This window comes from Pogona vitticeps, chromosome 1 (assembly GCF_051106095.1).
Source record: "Pogona vitticeps strain Pit_001003342236 chromosome 1, PviZW2.1, whole genome shotgun sequence".
NCBI classification, from domain to species: Eukaryota; Metazoa; Chordata; class Lepidosauria; order Squamata; family Agamidae; genus Pogona; species Pogona vitticeps.
The window spans coordinates 340,145,051-340,160,853 of record NC_135783.1 but is presented as its reverse complement, the minus strand read 5'-3'; positions in this window follow the sequence as shown (position 1 = coordinate 340,160,853).

The following is a 15,803-nucleotide window of genomic DNA, read 5'->3' as shown; positions in this document are numbered from 1 at the left end:
GCAATCATCTGGCATCTTTAATGACACCTCCTTCTCTCCGTTTATCCTCTGTTCCTTTCCACTTGCTTGAGGAGTCTCCTCAGGGAAATGTTAGATATTTGTTCACGAATAAAAGGAAAAATAATTTCTAGGGAGAAACCACAGTCTGAAAGCACGAACCTTCACTTGTGACTTCCGAGATTACAGAATGCTGGGATATTTAAAGTGTCTTTTATTCTCACCTTCCCACGAACAAAGCTGCACCTGATTGTCATGTGGGTTGCCTCTGACTTACTGTATAGTGAACCTATGAATGTGTGATCGCCAAAATGTCCTGTCCTCAACAACCCTGTAAGCTCAAGGCTGTGGTTCCTTTAGGGAGACAATCTGTCTCGTATTCGTTCTCCTTCTTCTGTTGTCTTCAGCTTTTCCCAGCATTATTGTCTTTTCCAGCAAATATTTCCTTCTCAGGATGTGCCCAAAGTAGGACAGCCCTCCAAAGTAAGTTCAGGCTTGATTTGCACTGGGATACCTTGGGAGTCCAGGGTATCTGTAAGTTCTCTTCCAGTACCATATTTCAAACAAATCAATTTTTGACCAGAGCATATAGTGCTGTCCTCTGAAGATGCCGGCCACAGAGATTGGCGAAACGTTAGGAAGAACAACTTTCAGAACACGCCCAAAGAGCCTGAAAAACCCACAACAACCATCAAATCAATTTTTTTCTTCTCAGCTTTCTTTTTTGTCCAGCTTTCACACCTGCGTATAGTAAGATGGAAAACAATTGTGTGGATGATCTTGGCCTTGATCATGAGGAAAATATCCTACTGCTAGGCGAACTGAGTGGCTGCTTTAGGCTGTAGATGTGAGATGTCAAGAATCATACCAAATATCTTCAATTTTACAAGTGTGAGATGCCAGTTCTGCCTGTCGGGTCATGACCTACCCATTTACCTTGGGATTTTCCTGACTACTCTATATTTTCTAAAATTGTCACACACTCTTACCTTTGTTTTTCAAATGAGTATTTTAAATGGATTTTAATGGTTTTATTCTTGTTTTGTTCTTCTTTTTTTTAGCACATAGCTCTATTGTATTTATCTTTGTAATAAACCTCTATGGGATTCTTTAGAAATGAAAAGCCTACAGAAAATATTTTGGAATGGATAAAAAGTAAATAAATACATAAAGAAGTAATAAAATGAAATAACTGGCAATAAGTGAGGAGTAGGGGAGAAAGGTTAAGGAAGAGGGGTCATCCCTACCGTTAGACAAGATGATGTGGCCTACCTAAGGCAGCAGACTTTTAAAAAGCTTTTTATCTTTGTTAAGTTATAAAATTATATAATAAACAATAAAAATACATTGGTTTTTATAAAGCAGGTATCATAATGTGGTCCTTTCAGCTTACATTGAATCAAGTCCGGGAATATTCTCGAAATAAAGTTTAGTGTTGCTAATTACATGGTCAATCCCTCGGCTAATCTTCTGCTCACACATCTTTTAACAAACGTTTTCCCAGAATAAAATGTGATGCACTGGAGGACCTCCCCTAACCCATTTGTCTTGCACATGCAAAATAAAAAGATTTGAGTTGTTTCAAATTTCAGTAAATTATTCTGATTATTCCTCTAGCAACTATGAATTTATGTGCCAGCTGAATTTATGTGCACAAGGCAGTACTCAATATTCCATGCAGCCACGCAAGGGTTTGTATCAATCATCCAATGTTCAGATAAGTCCATTCTTGCAGCAGACGTCATTATGGAAATCAAGTCCTTATGCAATACATTTTCATTATTGTTTATAAATAGTGATAGAAGTACAGTATACGTTTTGCTATGTTAAAATCTCATGCATTTCATTTATTATATCTTGCAAAGTACTTCTGTATTTTGTTTTGTGGCCCAGGAAACAAGGTATTTTAACGCATTGCAAGAAAAGAAGAGGGATCAAGGACAATTTGAGAGTCGTGTGCTGGAAGGAAGGAAGGAAGGAAGGAAGGAAGGAAGGAAGGAAGGAAGGAAGGAAGGAAGGAAGGAAGGAAGGAAGGAAGGAAGGAGAGACATATTTAATTCTCAAGGCACCCAACTCTATTTTTAGTTCTTGAGCCAGCTTACACGTTCTAAAGTGTGATTGTGGTATTATTATCTACCATCATCAACAACAACCTCAACCAGAGTTCAATGTCTTAGCAATGCCATATTCTAATGGATAAATCTCCTCCACGGCTTCAATTCAAATGAATTTGAAACTTCAGTTGAAAAACTATAAATCCGCAGAGTGACTTTTAAATAAGAAAAGCGGGGGGGGGGGGGGGAGTAGTTTAAATAATCACACCCATGAATTAGACAGCTTGGGCAGACTCATAACCTATGAATTACAGCCTGCTACGTGACAAGCATAGTAACACAGCTTCCTGTGCTAATAATTTTTAAAGTAATTCTTCTTAAAGTTTTGGATTTTAATGAAGTCACTGTAGACATGAGACCAGTATCCTTGGGATTCTAATTTGAATTCTCATTTGCGAAGATCTAGAAGGCCGTGGCTTTGCTCCCAAATACAGAAAGTATTTGTTCATCACTATTTGCCCATTTATTGCTGACACCCAAATGAGAGGCCCAGTTTCTTGCCATGTTCTTGCCATGTTCTTCCTTCTCTTTTTTAAACAGTCTTGCTAAGTATCAAAAGTTAGGTAGTATAATCCTTAGAGCTGAACCTCAGCCTTGGACAATATGTATATCTTTGTAGTGTTTCAATATGACTTTAACTGCCATGGTTCTATCTTCAGGAGCCCTAAAATTTGTAATTTGGAGAGGTATTTACAATTGTCTGCTGTAGTTCAGGAAATTTTATTAATATAGTGGTTCTCAATCTTACATTCCACCAATTACTCCATGAAATAACCTGGGTCTTGTCATAAAAGGAACAAGTCCATTTTTTCCCTGTGGACATTTCTGTGTTCACATAACAAAAGTTCACAGATGGGTAAGTGAGTAGGAGATGGTGCATCATACTTGCAGGAGGATACTAGGGTTTGAGGTTATGTCAATTTTTAGTATCACACCTAGACTTCGTTTTTGTTTCACTGATGGTGTAGATACCTCCAGTTGAGAACCCTTGTATTTGAGCTCCGTAGCAGACAATTCCAGTCCGTCACCAAATGACAAATCCTAGGATGTACTGGGTAGATACTCAGATGCTTCATCTACTGGGCTGCATCATGTGAATGGTGGAACCAATTTAGAACATATCCAGCATCCTCTGGTGACTATACTTTTCAAGAGTGATGGCACTGGGTTAGCTATCTTTTAGCAAACATTGCCTACCATGATTGATCTTCTGTTTCAGGAGCCACCAGAAGAAACTTCTAGTAAAAGTGTAAGCAATTTAATAAACTCCTCATGATATGGATAGCTCCTTTTTGTTGCTCTTTATCGTTTGAGCTTGGTTTTGATATACTAGAATGGTAGAAAGACTAAAAATAAAATTGGGTGCCTTAAGAACTAAAAATGGTCTTACTATCTTTTTTAAAAAAAATTCGAGACATCTCTAGTAATTAACTGGCTGTTCAAGAAAAATCTTTTAATGGTGGGTGCTACACACTTTCTTATTTGTTGTGTATTTAGGTGGTTTTTAAAAATGGTTTTAATTCAGAGTTTGTAATCAACAACTTATTTAATTAGGTTGCATTTTTTATAATTCATTTTGTTGCATTTCTATATTACAACTTATTGGCTGGTTAATACTCTAGCTAAGTATGTCATGTGTCCAGTCGCACATTGCATGACAAACACCATGCAAAAGGTGTGTAATTACCACACACGTGTGTGAGAGTGCTCATATGCATGCATGTACACATTTCTGACCATAGGTTTTTATGTTGTTTCTGTTTTCATTTTTGTTCTGAACCATCTTGGGTCCTGCAGTGTGGGAAAAACAGGATACAAATAAAATCAATAAATAAGAAAAATATTAGGATTCCTAATAGACTGGCTGTAGTATGAAGCAAAACAAATGCAAAGAACTGATGTGGGCTGGGGTTTTTTGGTTTTGTTTTTTGGTGAAATGAATACTTGGCTTTATTTATTCATTTATTTTTTTGGTCTTGTATCAGCTGCTGTAGACATAAATCATGACAGGCACTGTGTAGTCTATCTAACTCAGCAACAAACCCAGGAGAATCATTAGCACCAAAAGGTAAGATTTGAAATATATGAATTGGTGACCTTGTCCCAGTCACAAAAAAATTGTCATCTCCCCTACTATCTCCACTATAATACTGACTTTTCACATTACATTTCACAATATGAACCAATTAATCATAAAAGAGGCTGGAGGGGCACAAGCGCTGTGGGTAATGTATGTCAAGAAGGCCAGTCAAAATTAGAGCTGCTAAAAACCTCCAGCCTAATTATATGAGCCTGAATCCCCGAAAAGAACTGGCAGGAAACCATTGAAAAAAAAGAAAATTTCATCTCTTCAACTCTGATTTGTGTGGGAAGATACCTTCCTTTTATCTTCCCTTTTGTCTGAATCCATCTGAGCTGGCACGTCCACGTTAAGTCATTCTCTAAATCCTCCCTTATTTTTTCAAAGAAATTATCAGACCACGTTATTTACTCCACTAAGATTATGACACTGTGGTGTGTGTGTCCAAAGTACACTTTCATGACATACTGTAACATGGCTTCTGGCAACCAAATTCGTGAGGATATCTGCTATCAAAACAACTGCTCTAGTTGCACCAAAACAAAATCTTAATTGATTGATTGATTGACATCTCTCCTTTATCCTCAAAACTGAGGCTCACAGGCAGTCACAAATAGTGGAAGTGAATAAGTATGGATAAAAATAAAGGTTCCAGCAAAGACCAGAATCGTATGGTTTCCTTTGGCCAGATCCTGTGGCTCCTGTCAGAATGACTGATGCCACTCCCCTTTACACCTTTCCTTTCATGTCCTTAAGGCCTAATCTGGAGAACTGGGAAGCCCACTGGAGAAGGTTTTGGCAATGCAAGTGGCTGAATGGGGAGCTGGGGAACTCACGGTTACACTGGCACTGGCTACAGAGACACGTCACAGAATCTTGGCCAAAAAATTACTATAGATATGTAGAGGATGTTGCAGAGTTTTGAATGTTAGTGAAATCCCTCTGACTGCAAAGCAGAAGTGCAGGGATTCACAAAGCAGAATAGCTTAAAAATTCTCCAGATTCCACTCCTTTTCTCATTGAGCTTGCACTGTAGAGTCTCTATAACTCACTCTGAGACATTAGTAGGAGAACATATAAAGCTCATTTTCTTTACTTACACTTGTGAACAGATAAAATGCAAACCGACAAACATGGCTGACTGAATTCCAGCCACAGGCCTCAACAGACTGACTGCTTCTAGAGAGGGGAACAGATATACTGAGCAGAGAGGTGGGTCTCTCTTTGAATTCAAAGGAAGAGGAGGTTTGGCTGGAAGGGGCCTTTCTGAGCTGGGATGACTGTCAATCACTAACAGCAATAACCAATAGGGTCCTGCTTCCCTGCTTCCCTCTGAAACTAAAGGCAGCATATGAGGTTGCAAAGGCTCCATCAGTGGTCTCTGGCTGAAATATTTATATATTGTATTCGCGAAGGCTTTCACGGCCGGGATCTAATGGTTGTTGTGGGTTTTTCGGGCTTCTTGGCCGTGTTCTGAAAGTGGTTCTTCCTAACGTTTCGCCAGTCTCTGTGGCCGGCATCTTCAGAGGACAGCACTCTGTGCTCTCAGCACAGGACAGCACAGTTTGCTGTCCTCTGAAGATGCCGGCCACAGAGACTGGAGAAACGTTAGGAAGAACCACTTTCAGAACACGGCCAAGAAGCCCGAAAAACCCACAACAACTATTTATAGATTGTTATTTATTAGTGCAATTTATATACTACCCCATTAGCGCCAATGCACTATTCTGGGCGGTTTACAAAGGATTAGAAAGAAAACTATACAACGGAACACTAAAATACAATGCAAAAAACAGTCATGTGGCAAGAGCATTTATAAAATTAGAACCAGTGGCACCAACAAACTGTTTGCTTAACAAGGGCTAGGCCTTTGTAAGCCTGCCAGGTGTTATGTCTGTGGCAGTCCAGAGCACACAGTTAACTCCTGTTCAAAGCCCCTTCTTCAGCAACTAACCAGCTGCCATTGCTCAAAGCTCCTCTGATTAAAAATTTTTTTGCCTGCTTTAGCAGACAAATAATTGCATTGAAGATGGACGCAAGAGACTACATCCTCACTCAAGTATCAACTCCAGTAGGAACCAGAGGTTCTACATATATGGACCACCCCCATTTCCCTTATCGCCCAGCCTATCCTATCTCAATACACTAGCCTATCCACCCACTGGGATATTCTTTGATATTCTCCTTCATTTCTGCCCACCATCTAGGGTGAAGTGGTGAACAGGCCCACAAAGGGGAACGTATGGATTGCGCACGCTGTTCCCAGAAGCAGCTCACCGGATGCCTTCTCTGATGTTCTTTTAGGGCCGGGAAGGCTGACCACCGAAGAATTGATGCATCCCTTGGACTGCAGAGAGAACAAACCTATCCATTTGGAAGGAAATCAACCCTGAGTGCTCCCTGGAAGGACAGATCCTGAAGCTGAGGCTCCAATACTTTGGCCATCTCATGAGAAGAGAAGACTCCCTGGAAAAGCCCCTGATGTTGGGAAAGTGTGAGGGCAAGAGGAGAAGGGGAGGACAGAGGACGAGATGGTTGGACAGTGTCATCAAAGCAAACAGCATGAATTTGACCCAACTCCGGGAGGCAGTGGAAAACAGGAGGGCCTAGCGTGCTCTGGTCCATGGGGTCACGAAGAGTCAGACACGACTTAACATCTAAACAACAACAACAGCTCTTTAAAACCTTTCTGTTCCTATGGGACCGTTTCAACCTCGTGATTTTCATCTGCTGTTTTGCTGTTTTTGTTTCAGATTCTGTATTACTCTTTTAAGGACATTGTTGTCAAAGGGACCATATAAATATTTAAAACAAATAAACTGTATTTCTTGAGTCAACGTTGTAATCTGCTCTGGAAATATTTCTGTCTATTAATCATTCTATTAAATAAGCAAACAGACAGTACACAACAAATGAGATGGAAATATCTGAGGAGCTCTTTATAGGAAAACTGTTAATAAATTTCTGTATCAGGGTGGTGTAGTGACTAGAATGCTAAGCTGGGACTTTGGGGAGATTGTGCCAAGTTCCTACCACAAATCTCATTGGGTGACCTTGGCCAAGTCCCTTTCTTTTAGCAAAATTCATAATTATTGTGGGGAAGAGTAGAGTCATGTATGGTTCCTTGACTCAACAAAGGAAAAAGCAGGATAGAAATGTAATCAATTAAAGGGATAAATAAAATCAGTAGGAACTGCCACATTACCAGCTATGTTAATTTGATGGGTCACCATCTCCACTGCAAAGAAATCATCTCTTTTAATTACAAATGGAAGAAGAAGAAGAAATATATATATATTTGTATTCAAGAAGTGCAAAGAAGCAGCCACAAGCAACGCACCAACATATGTGCCATAAGACTTGCAACTGAGAGACCTCACTGACAGTACAGAAGTTCTATATTAGTCAAACCTGACCTCCGAATATCATCTACTGCTGTTGCAGAACAGGATGACACAGAGATAATAACAGTGAAGCCAAGTAAATTGTACGGTATGCTCTGTCTATAAACCGCCTAACGCAACCTTTTCCTTGGAAATCTTTACAATTTGCATACTCAAAAAAAAATACATTTTATAGTTGGAGACTTCAGTAGCCACAGTAGTGTCTCAGGATAGGCACTTGATTACGATGAAAAAGCAGTGCTAAAATGGGGGAAACATCCCAACTAGCCCTTATTCATAGTACCAAATTTCTCCACCTTTCAACCAGCAGCAGATGGCAATGTGGCTATAACTTGGAATTGGTATTTGCTAATGAGCTTAGTACATAAAGTCAGTTTGCGCCCCAGTTACAAATAGGCAGCACCAACTCATAGCAGCAGTGCAACTAGGAGTAGTGTCATTCTTCAGGGAATATATATTTTTTAAAAGCTGATTGGTAATATTTCAATACACCAGTGAATGGGATTATATCTAAAATTTTCCAGTCCCAGAAGCCTATGAATAGTTTGTTAAGGCAGTAAAATGTCATACCAACTGTCCATATCCTGAAAATGCAGAACCAGCGATCTCCAAGCTCTCATGAGAAATGGTTGCCTGCATGAATATTTTTATTTCACTATTTCAGCAAAATCCTTTGAACAAAGAAACTATTTTGGCTGGGCAGCAATGAATTGCTTTGGTCTCCAAAACTGCAAGTTAGTGTTAGTAGGATAAAATTCATGGAATATATATATCAAAAAACAGTCAAAAGACCTAGCGATTTTAAAGCTACTTAACAACAATGCAAACATTTTCAGCAGATCAAATCACCTATCAGCTCCTCATTAATGGCATATCTGAACATCACCATAGGAGGTTAGAACCGACAAATGAAAGAAACAAGAAACTGATGCAGTTCATGCAAAACAGGTAGATGTAGCACTCAGTAGAAGTTGTAGAATCATTACCAGATGCTTGAAGCCAATCCTTATTGCAAAAATCATTTATCTAGCAAGCATTGCACCTGGTGACATATGGAGATAGGTAGAAAGACTCAAGGCATTTCCATCAAATGCACATCCACCCTTCAGCTACCATATTACCCCACCCAGAATAAAATAAGAGGGTTGTTGTTGTTTTTTATAGACTGCCAGGACTATAATGTGGAAACAAAGAATTATACACCTCTTAAAATGGATGGTACCCCAGGAAAGCTCCCAAGAATTGGGTTACTTGGAAACTACGTAATAGGCTATGGGCTGGAGTTGGCAGAACCAAAGTAAACCAGAGAAAATAGAGCTTTTACACCGTCCTACACAGTCCTTTATGAGTGCAAAAAAAAAAAACAACCCAGCAACTTCACACTTATGTCAGTGTACTCAATGTCCCTCAACATGCACTACGGAAGACTTGATGTCAACTGCCCTATATGCAGTTATCTGATAAATTTATTATTTGTACTGTGATGATTCTGACCTGAACAAAGAAAGAAAGAAGAAAGATCTCAGAAACAGGCTAGTTTTTGAGCCCTGGAGGGCTCTTCATCAAGCTTGACGTTACAGACATTGTGGAAGTAGGGAAGAGACAGAATGTTCCCCAAAATTATCTTGGCCAGATGTTGAGGCAGGCTGCCTAGTTGAATTTCCAAAATGGAGTCCGGCGCCTTTTATAGTCAGCTTTTGGTACCAGGTTTCACCTTAGGGAGTGTAGATTTCATTGTCTGAAATCTCAGTAAAGACCAGGTTCAACCATCTCTTCCCAAAAAACAATAATGGGTATCTTTCGCTTTTCATATCAGTTTGAAATCATGGGCATATATGAAAAACAAATTAAAATGTTAGGATAATTAGAACATTTTTAACCAGAAACAAGCTAATTTAATAGCATCATCAGCTATTTGCTAGGTCTTCTTTTGTACACATGGTGCTGCCTTGGTTGAATTTTTCCTCAGTCACAGAAACGTTGTCCTGTATCCAAGTGGGCCCATTTTACTTGACTATTCTTTTATCTTCCTACTTCTTCAATGTTCTATCTAAAGTCTTGTCCTGGCCGTAGATACTCTTTAGCATCCATCCATTTGGCAAGGTTTTTGCTTTTGTTCTCCCTAGGTTTAGCCTAGCCTGGTTTAGTATTTAAAGCTTGAGAGGTCGGCAGAAAACGTTTCCTTGATTTTAGCCATTATCTAGGAGGTACAGGTGTCCATGAAGTGGGTGAGTTTGGTGCTGAATTACCTCATTTCATTCATTGTTTGCTAGCACTCTTCTGGAAGGGCAATGCTAGCCAAAAACAGATTTTTTTTCAATGGGGGTAAGTTTCGGGCAGCGTGATTAATTAATTAAGAGCTACATCCACTTGTTTGGCATGTGCTGATTTAATGTCTCTGTATTATGGACATACCTCACAGGGATGTTAGGGCTTGGATAAATTGAATTTGATGCTGTGAAGAATGGCTTCTCATTTTACACTTGACACCAAGCTTTATTATTATTATTTTTTATGACAGCCCTGGTTGCTTCTTGCACACAGTTCTGCCCTAAGAAACATTCAGCACAGCATATTGCTAACTACGTCCTATGGAAGGACAGGGTGTCTTAATGCTGTCCCCATGCGTGTGGGGAGGGGGGGAGGAAGGGAGAAGATACCTATAAAACAACACACGTAGTGATTACTAGAAGCTCTGGAATTGGGTTGGAATTATATTTTGCTCCCTTTTGAAAGCTTAATTTGTCATCTCTGAACGTTGTAGAGTATATATGGCAGGATGCAGCTAGAGAGCTGAATGATTGCCTTCCTGCCAAGGCAGCATTTAAAGCCCACAAGGCGGAAGTAAATTCCGCTACTGCAAAACAAACCAATGTTTCAGGAATTTCGGGTCCTAATCTTAAGAGAAGATTCTTAAGAGAAGATACAGTTCTGCTGCCTACAGCAGTCCATTTGATCAAAGTCTTGCTCCACTCTGGGTTTCAGAATCTAAGCCTTATATCCTAAAGAGTAGCTCTCTTAAGGTCAGACTGGATGATACAGATTAGAAGAAGCTAATAGCAACGTTACCCTCTAGGAATGCAATTAATTCAAAGCTCCATGCCTGAGCAATCAGCCTTGCAAGGCTGAGTTTACCTCCCAATGAACATCCTACAGTAAGCAGGGATCTTTCACCTTTTAAAGGGACTCTGCTTCTAATAACATGCTAACTGTATACCGCTCAGCGGTTCTTAATTTTTTCTTTACAGCGGACCTCTTTTAAATGTCTTTTCTTGCCGCAAGCCACCAAGACTTAAGTCAAGGTTTAAAACCGTAAAGTGCATCAAATATTTATTTGGAGTTTCTCATGAATGATCTTCAAATTTGGAGAGAAGGGAGAAATAAGTTAATCAGTCAATGCATACACTTCTATTACAATATTTTTATTGATGTGATTCTATACAAATTTATAACAACTACACCGTGAACACAAAAGTTAAAGAACTGACAGAAAAGGGATATATCTAAAGACTGCAAAAAAAATCTTAAAATAAAAATTGAAGGGTGGAAATACAATCAAAGCCATAAATACGTGGGCAGTTCCAGTAATTAGATACCCACCCGGAATAATAGATTGAACCCAAAATAAATTAGAAGAATTTGATCAAAAAACATGGAAACTAATGCATCATGAACTGCATCCAAAAAATGATGTGGACAGATTATATTTGCACAAAAAAAAATGGAGGCCGTGGATTGCTGCAAAAACAAGCCTACGTGATTATATCAGTACAAGTAGAGAAAAATTACTTAAGATGGCGAAAATGGAGAATATACTGTATTGAAAACTACTGAAACAAAGGTTCAATATAACACTGGTCCCCAACCTTTTCTGAACCACAGACCGGTTTAGCAGGCAGGCGGGGGGCATCCGTGCATGGGTGGGCGGGGCACCCGTGCATGCACGTGGGGGCTCGTGGGTGTCCGTGCATCTGTGAGCAGGGCATATGTGCATCCATGCGTGTATGTGGGGGGCATACATGCATGCGTGGGGGGCATGTGTGCAGGGGGGTGGGAGATCTTTCTCCACAGCCCGGTCCTGCCAAGGTCACAGCCTGGTACTGGGCCGCGGACCGGGGGTTGGTGACCCCAGCAATATAAGAAACAACTACTGTATTTCAAAATGAATTACATGGACAACACCAGATAAACATTGATGGAAAATGTGATAATAATTCGACATGTGCATGGCTAAAACTGGGGACCATTAAGAAAGAAACCGAAGCCTTTTTTTTTTTTTTTTTTTTTTTTTTTTTTTGCTCAAGAACAAGTACTCAAAACAATGTAATGAAAGCCAGGATTCAACAAATTACTGCTAATGTCAACTCTGCCAAGAAAAAGATGAAACTGTGTCACACCTCATCTGTGAATGTCTAAAGATTACACAGATTACAAAATTAGACACGACAGAGTGGCAAAATTAGTGCACTGGTCATTATGCAAAAAATATAACTTGCCAACCTCCAAAAAATCCATGGGAACATCGGGTAGAGAACGTGTCAGAAAATGACAATGTCAAGATCTTATTGGATTTCCAGATCCAAACTGATAAGACACCTTGGACACATCAGACATAGTAGAGATAGAATGAAGAAATGTCTGAATCATTGACATCGCAATTCCAGGCGATGCCAAAGTTGAAAATAAGGATTTGGAATAACTAATGGTAATCGAAACATCTTGCTTGTGGATGAAACACACTTCAGTGGTCCCCATAGATTTGAGAACAATATCAAGAAATTTCACACAGTATTATAAGTAGTTGCGGATCTCAGAAATAACACCATCAGAACTACAAAAAAACGGCAATATTGGAACAGCATACATACTGCACTGATATTAAACAGATACTTAGGTTTTTGATTAAAACTTGTATCTGCTATATAATACCACTGAATGTTTTTATAATTTTGATTGACTGTGTCTGGTATTTTGGAATAATAATAATTGTCTTTAATTCTTGCTGGAAAAATTAAATTACAAACACATAAAATCATTAATATGATATACCTATACAAAAGTAATCTGAAAATTAAAACTAGAAAATGACATGAATATAATCTGTACAAAATTGTATCATTAAACACAAGTTGGGTGGGGGGGAAAGGGGAACATTCATTTGTCTGGGTTTTGTTCTGCTCCATCCATGTGAATAGAAGTAACTATTAAAATCCCAATGTGTTTAATCCATGGTTAAGCAACTTTCCTCCATCCACCTTTATCCAACTTCCCACTTTCTATGGAGTTTTAATATGTAGTTTGTATAACCTATTGGGAAGCTAATCCAAGCCAATTCCTTGAAGCTAATTTTGAAGTAAACAAAAAACTATGCATTCACAGAAGATATTTTGTCGCTACATTTAAGATTTTGCCTTTTTATTGTATTTTAAATGTTGTAAGCCGCCCAGAGAACTTCGGGTAGTGTGGGTGGCATATAAGTTAAATAAATAAATAAATAAATAAATAAATAAATAAATAAATAAATAAATAAATAAAGAGAAGGCTGGTGCTGCATTTCACTTCCAAGCCTTGTTATATCAGGCTTAATAGCTGAAACTTGTATTCTGAATTCTGACTCTACATTTTTATACGGTTTCTATACTTATTTTTAAGGTAAATGAAAGCAGAGAATGATTTTTAACACAAGCATGTTGTTACAAAAGGCATAAATACTTTCATAGCCCTCTTTGATAATTTCAGAAAATCTGCTTGTAGGTAAGCCCAGAAATTTTGAGCGGACTGTTCTTTGACCTGCAATTTCAGAACACCATCTGTGGATATTTCTATGAGTTTGTCTTTCTCTGCTGCTGTGAGCCCCTCTAGTTCATACACATTAACTGAAAATGGATCTCTAATCCAGCTTTTGCTTGCATCAGAAACAGGATAATATTCATAGAAACTACACAGCAAATCTTCCAGACTCTATATGATAAGTGATGTGTCCTCCTCAGACAACTCTTCATCAGTGGAACCAAGAAAGTCTATGAGGTTTGAAAATGTCTCATTGTTACAGTTTGATAAGCAATGATGCCACATTTCCAACTTTTTGATCACTGCTTTGATCTTGTGTTCAGCTTGAAAAACTGAAACCTTTTCTCCTTGAAGATTCAAGTTGAGCATATTTAAACAGGTGAAGATATCTGAGAGATGTGCTAATTTGACTAACCAGGAAAAATCTGTCAGACGATCACTGAGGTAAAATTGCTTCTCCATGAGCAATAATCTTATCTCGTCTCTCAAGTACCAAAAACAAGGCACAACCTTGCGTTGTGATAGCCAACAAATTTCACAGTATAACAAAAGTTGGTGGTGTTCATTGTCCATTGTCCTTTTTGAACAAAGCTGTTCAAAAATTCTTGAATTCCGTGATTTGCTTTTTATAAAATCAGCGATTTTGACTGGTTCATTTAAGGTCTGCTTTAGTTTTTCTGGCATCTTCTTAGCAACTAGAGCTTCCTAATGTAGGCAGAAATCATATAAAGTCATTGACAGCCCAGTAAGCTTTCCAGACATTGCTTGTGCTCCGCCTATGCTAATCCCAACCAATTCACATTATGAGATGTTATAAACCAATTTAAGCTGTTAAATACTTCTTCAGCTGAAGTGTGTACCAATGAGATGATGAACAATATGTCTTCAAAAACATTTCTCTTGTGCCAATTTCTAACGTAGCCCAGGAAGGTCACTTTCTTATATCTGTGCTTTTGTCCAATTGCAGTACAAAGTAGGGGGACATGTGAATTCTTTCTAATAATTGTTTCTTGATATTGGCTGACAACCTATTTGCTTCTTAACTGTGTCATTTGACAAAGGTATTAAGGAAAAGTCCTCGGCAGCTTTCTTGTTGATCAGTTCAGAAACCATGTTTTTTGCAGCAAGTGATATAAGTTCTTCAGTTACTATGTGCATTTTTCCTATGTCTGCTGTTAGTTGAGAAACTTGAGTTTTGATTGTTATGAGCAGTTTTTTTTACCATTTTCTTACTTTCCCAAAGCTCTTGCATCTTATTTTTGAAAAAGCCGATGTTGCTTGTGCCATTTTCTTTATGTTTAGTATTGAGATGTCTTCACAATTTTGATGGTTTTATGGCCTCTATCTCATAACACATGGACTGTGGCCGTTGCTTGTCTTCGGGACGTGTACATATGCAGCCAATTAACAGATATTCCTTGTTATAATGGTGACAGTTTTTAAGATGACTGGAAGAAGCTCCATTTTGCTTTAAACAGGATGTGCCTTCATCAACAGCATCAGTTATTTTACATTTCACATTCAGCCAGCGATCCATTTGGAGGCTCAGTCAAAATATATTGTTATGAAATTCACTGTGATAACACTGGAAGTCCCTTTATCTGACAATAAATAGTTTTATTAGTAGAAATTGAAGAAACATGATCACGAACTCTGTCCAAACACTCACACTGATACTGACTGACTCTGACTCTCATTTCCCATGGCTTCTGACTGTCTGTGCAGTAGCAAGAAATGTCACATGCGGTCTCTCGGCCACTCAGCGCCATTCACTTGCATGTTCTCACTGTGTGTGGAAATATCAAACAGTTATTTGCTATCAAACAGCTATTTTCACAACTGATTTTTACTCTTGTTTTTAATGGAGGCGGTAGGTTAGAAGAGCCAAGTTTCAAACAAAGAAACCAGGGAAAATAAGATTTTGTTCTACGTTTCCCTTCCCTTCTTTCTTTCTTTCTTTCTTTCTTTCTTTCTTTCTTTCTTTCTTTCTTTCTTTCTTTCTTTCTTTCTTTCTTTCTTTCTTTCTTTCTTTCTTTCTTTCTTTCTTTCTTTCTTTCTATTCATACATTCTTTCTATTTTAACTGCACAAGAGCATAACATTTCTTCAAGCCTTTCCAGACCCCTTGTGAGGACAGGGTGGCCCCCTGGGGGCCTGCAGACCACAGATTGAGAACCTAGGCAGTAGAGCATAAATGTTCATAGAAAATGCTGCACTAATTCAGCTAAGAAATGTCATTTACAATCTAAGATATCTCTATCCATGCCTATACGCAACAAAAATGTTAAAGACCATTTGGCTGCACCTTTATCAGATGCAGACATGTAGTTAACAAAAGTTTGTGTCAGTTACAAAACTTGTTAACCTTTACAGCACCTAAAATTCTGTGTACTTTTGCAGACAGGCTAACAGAGCTATC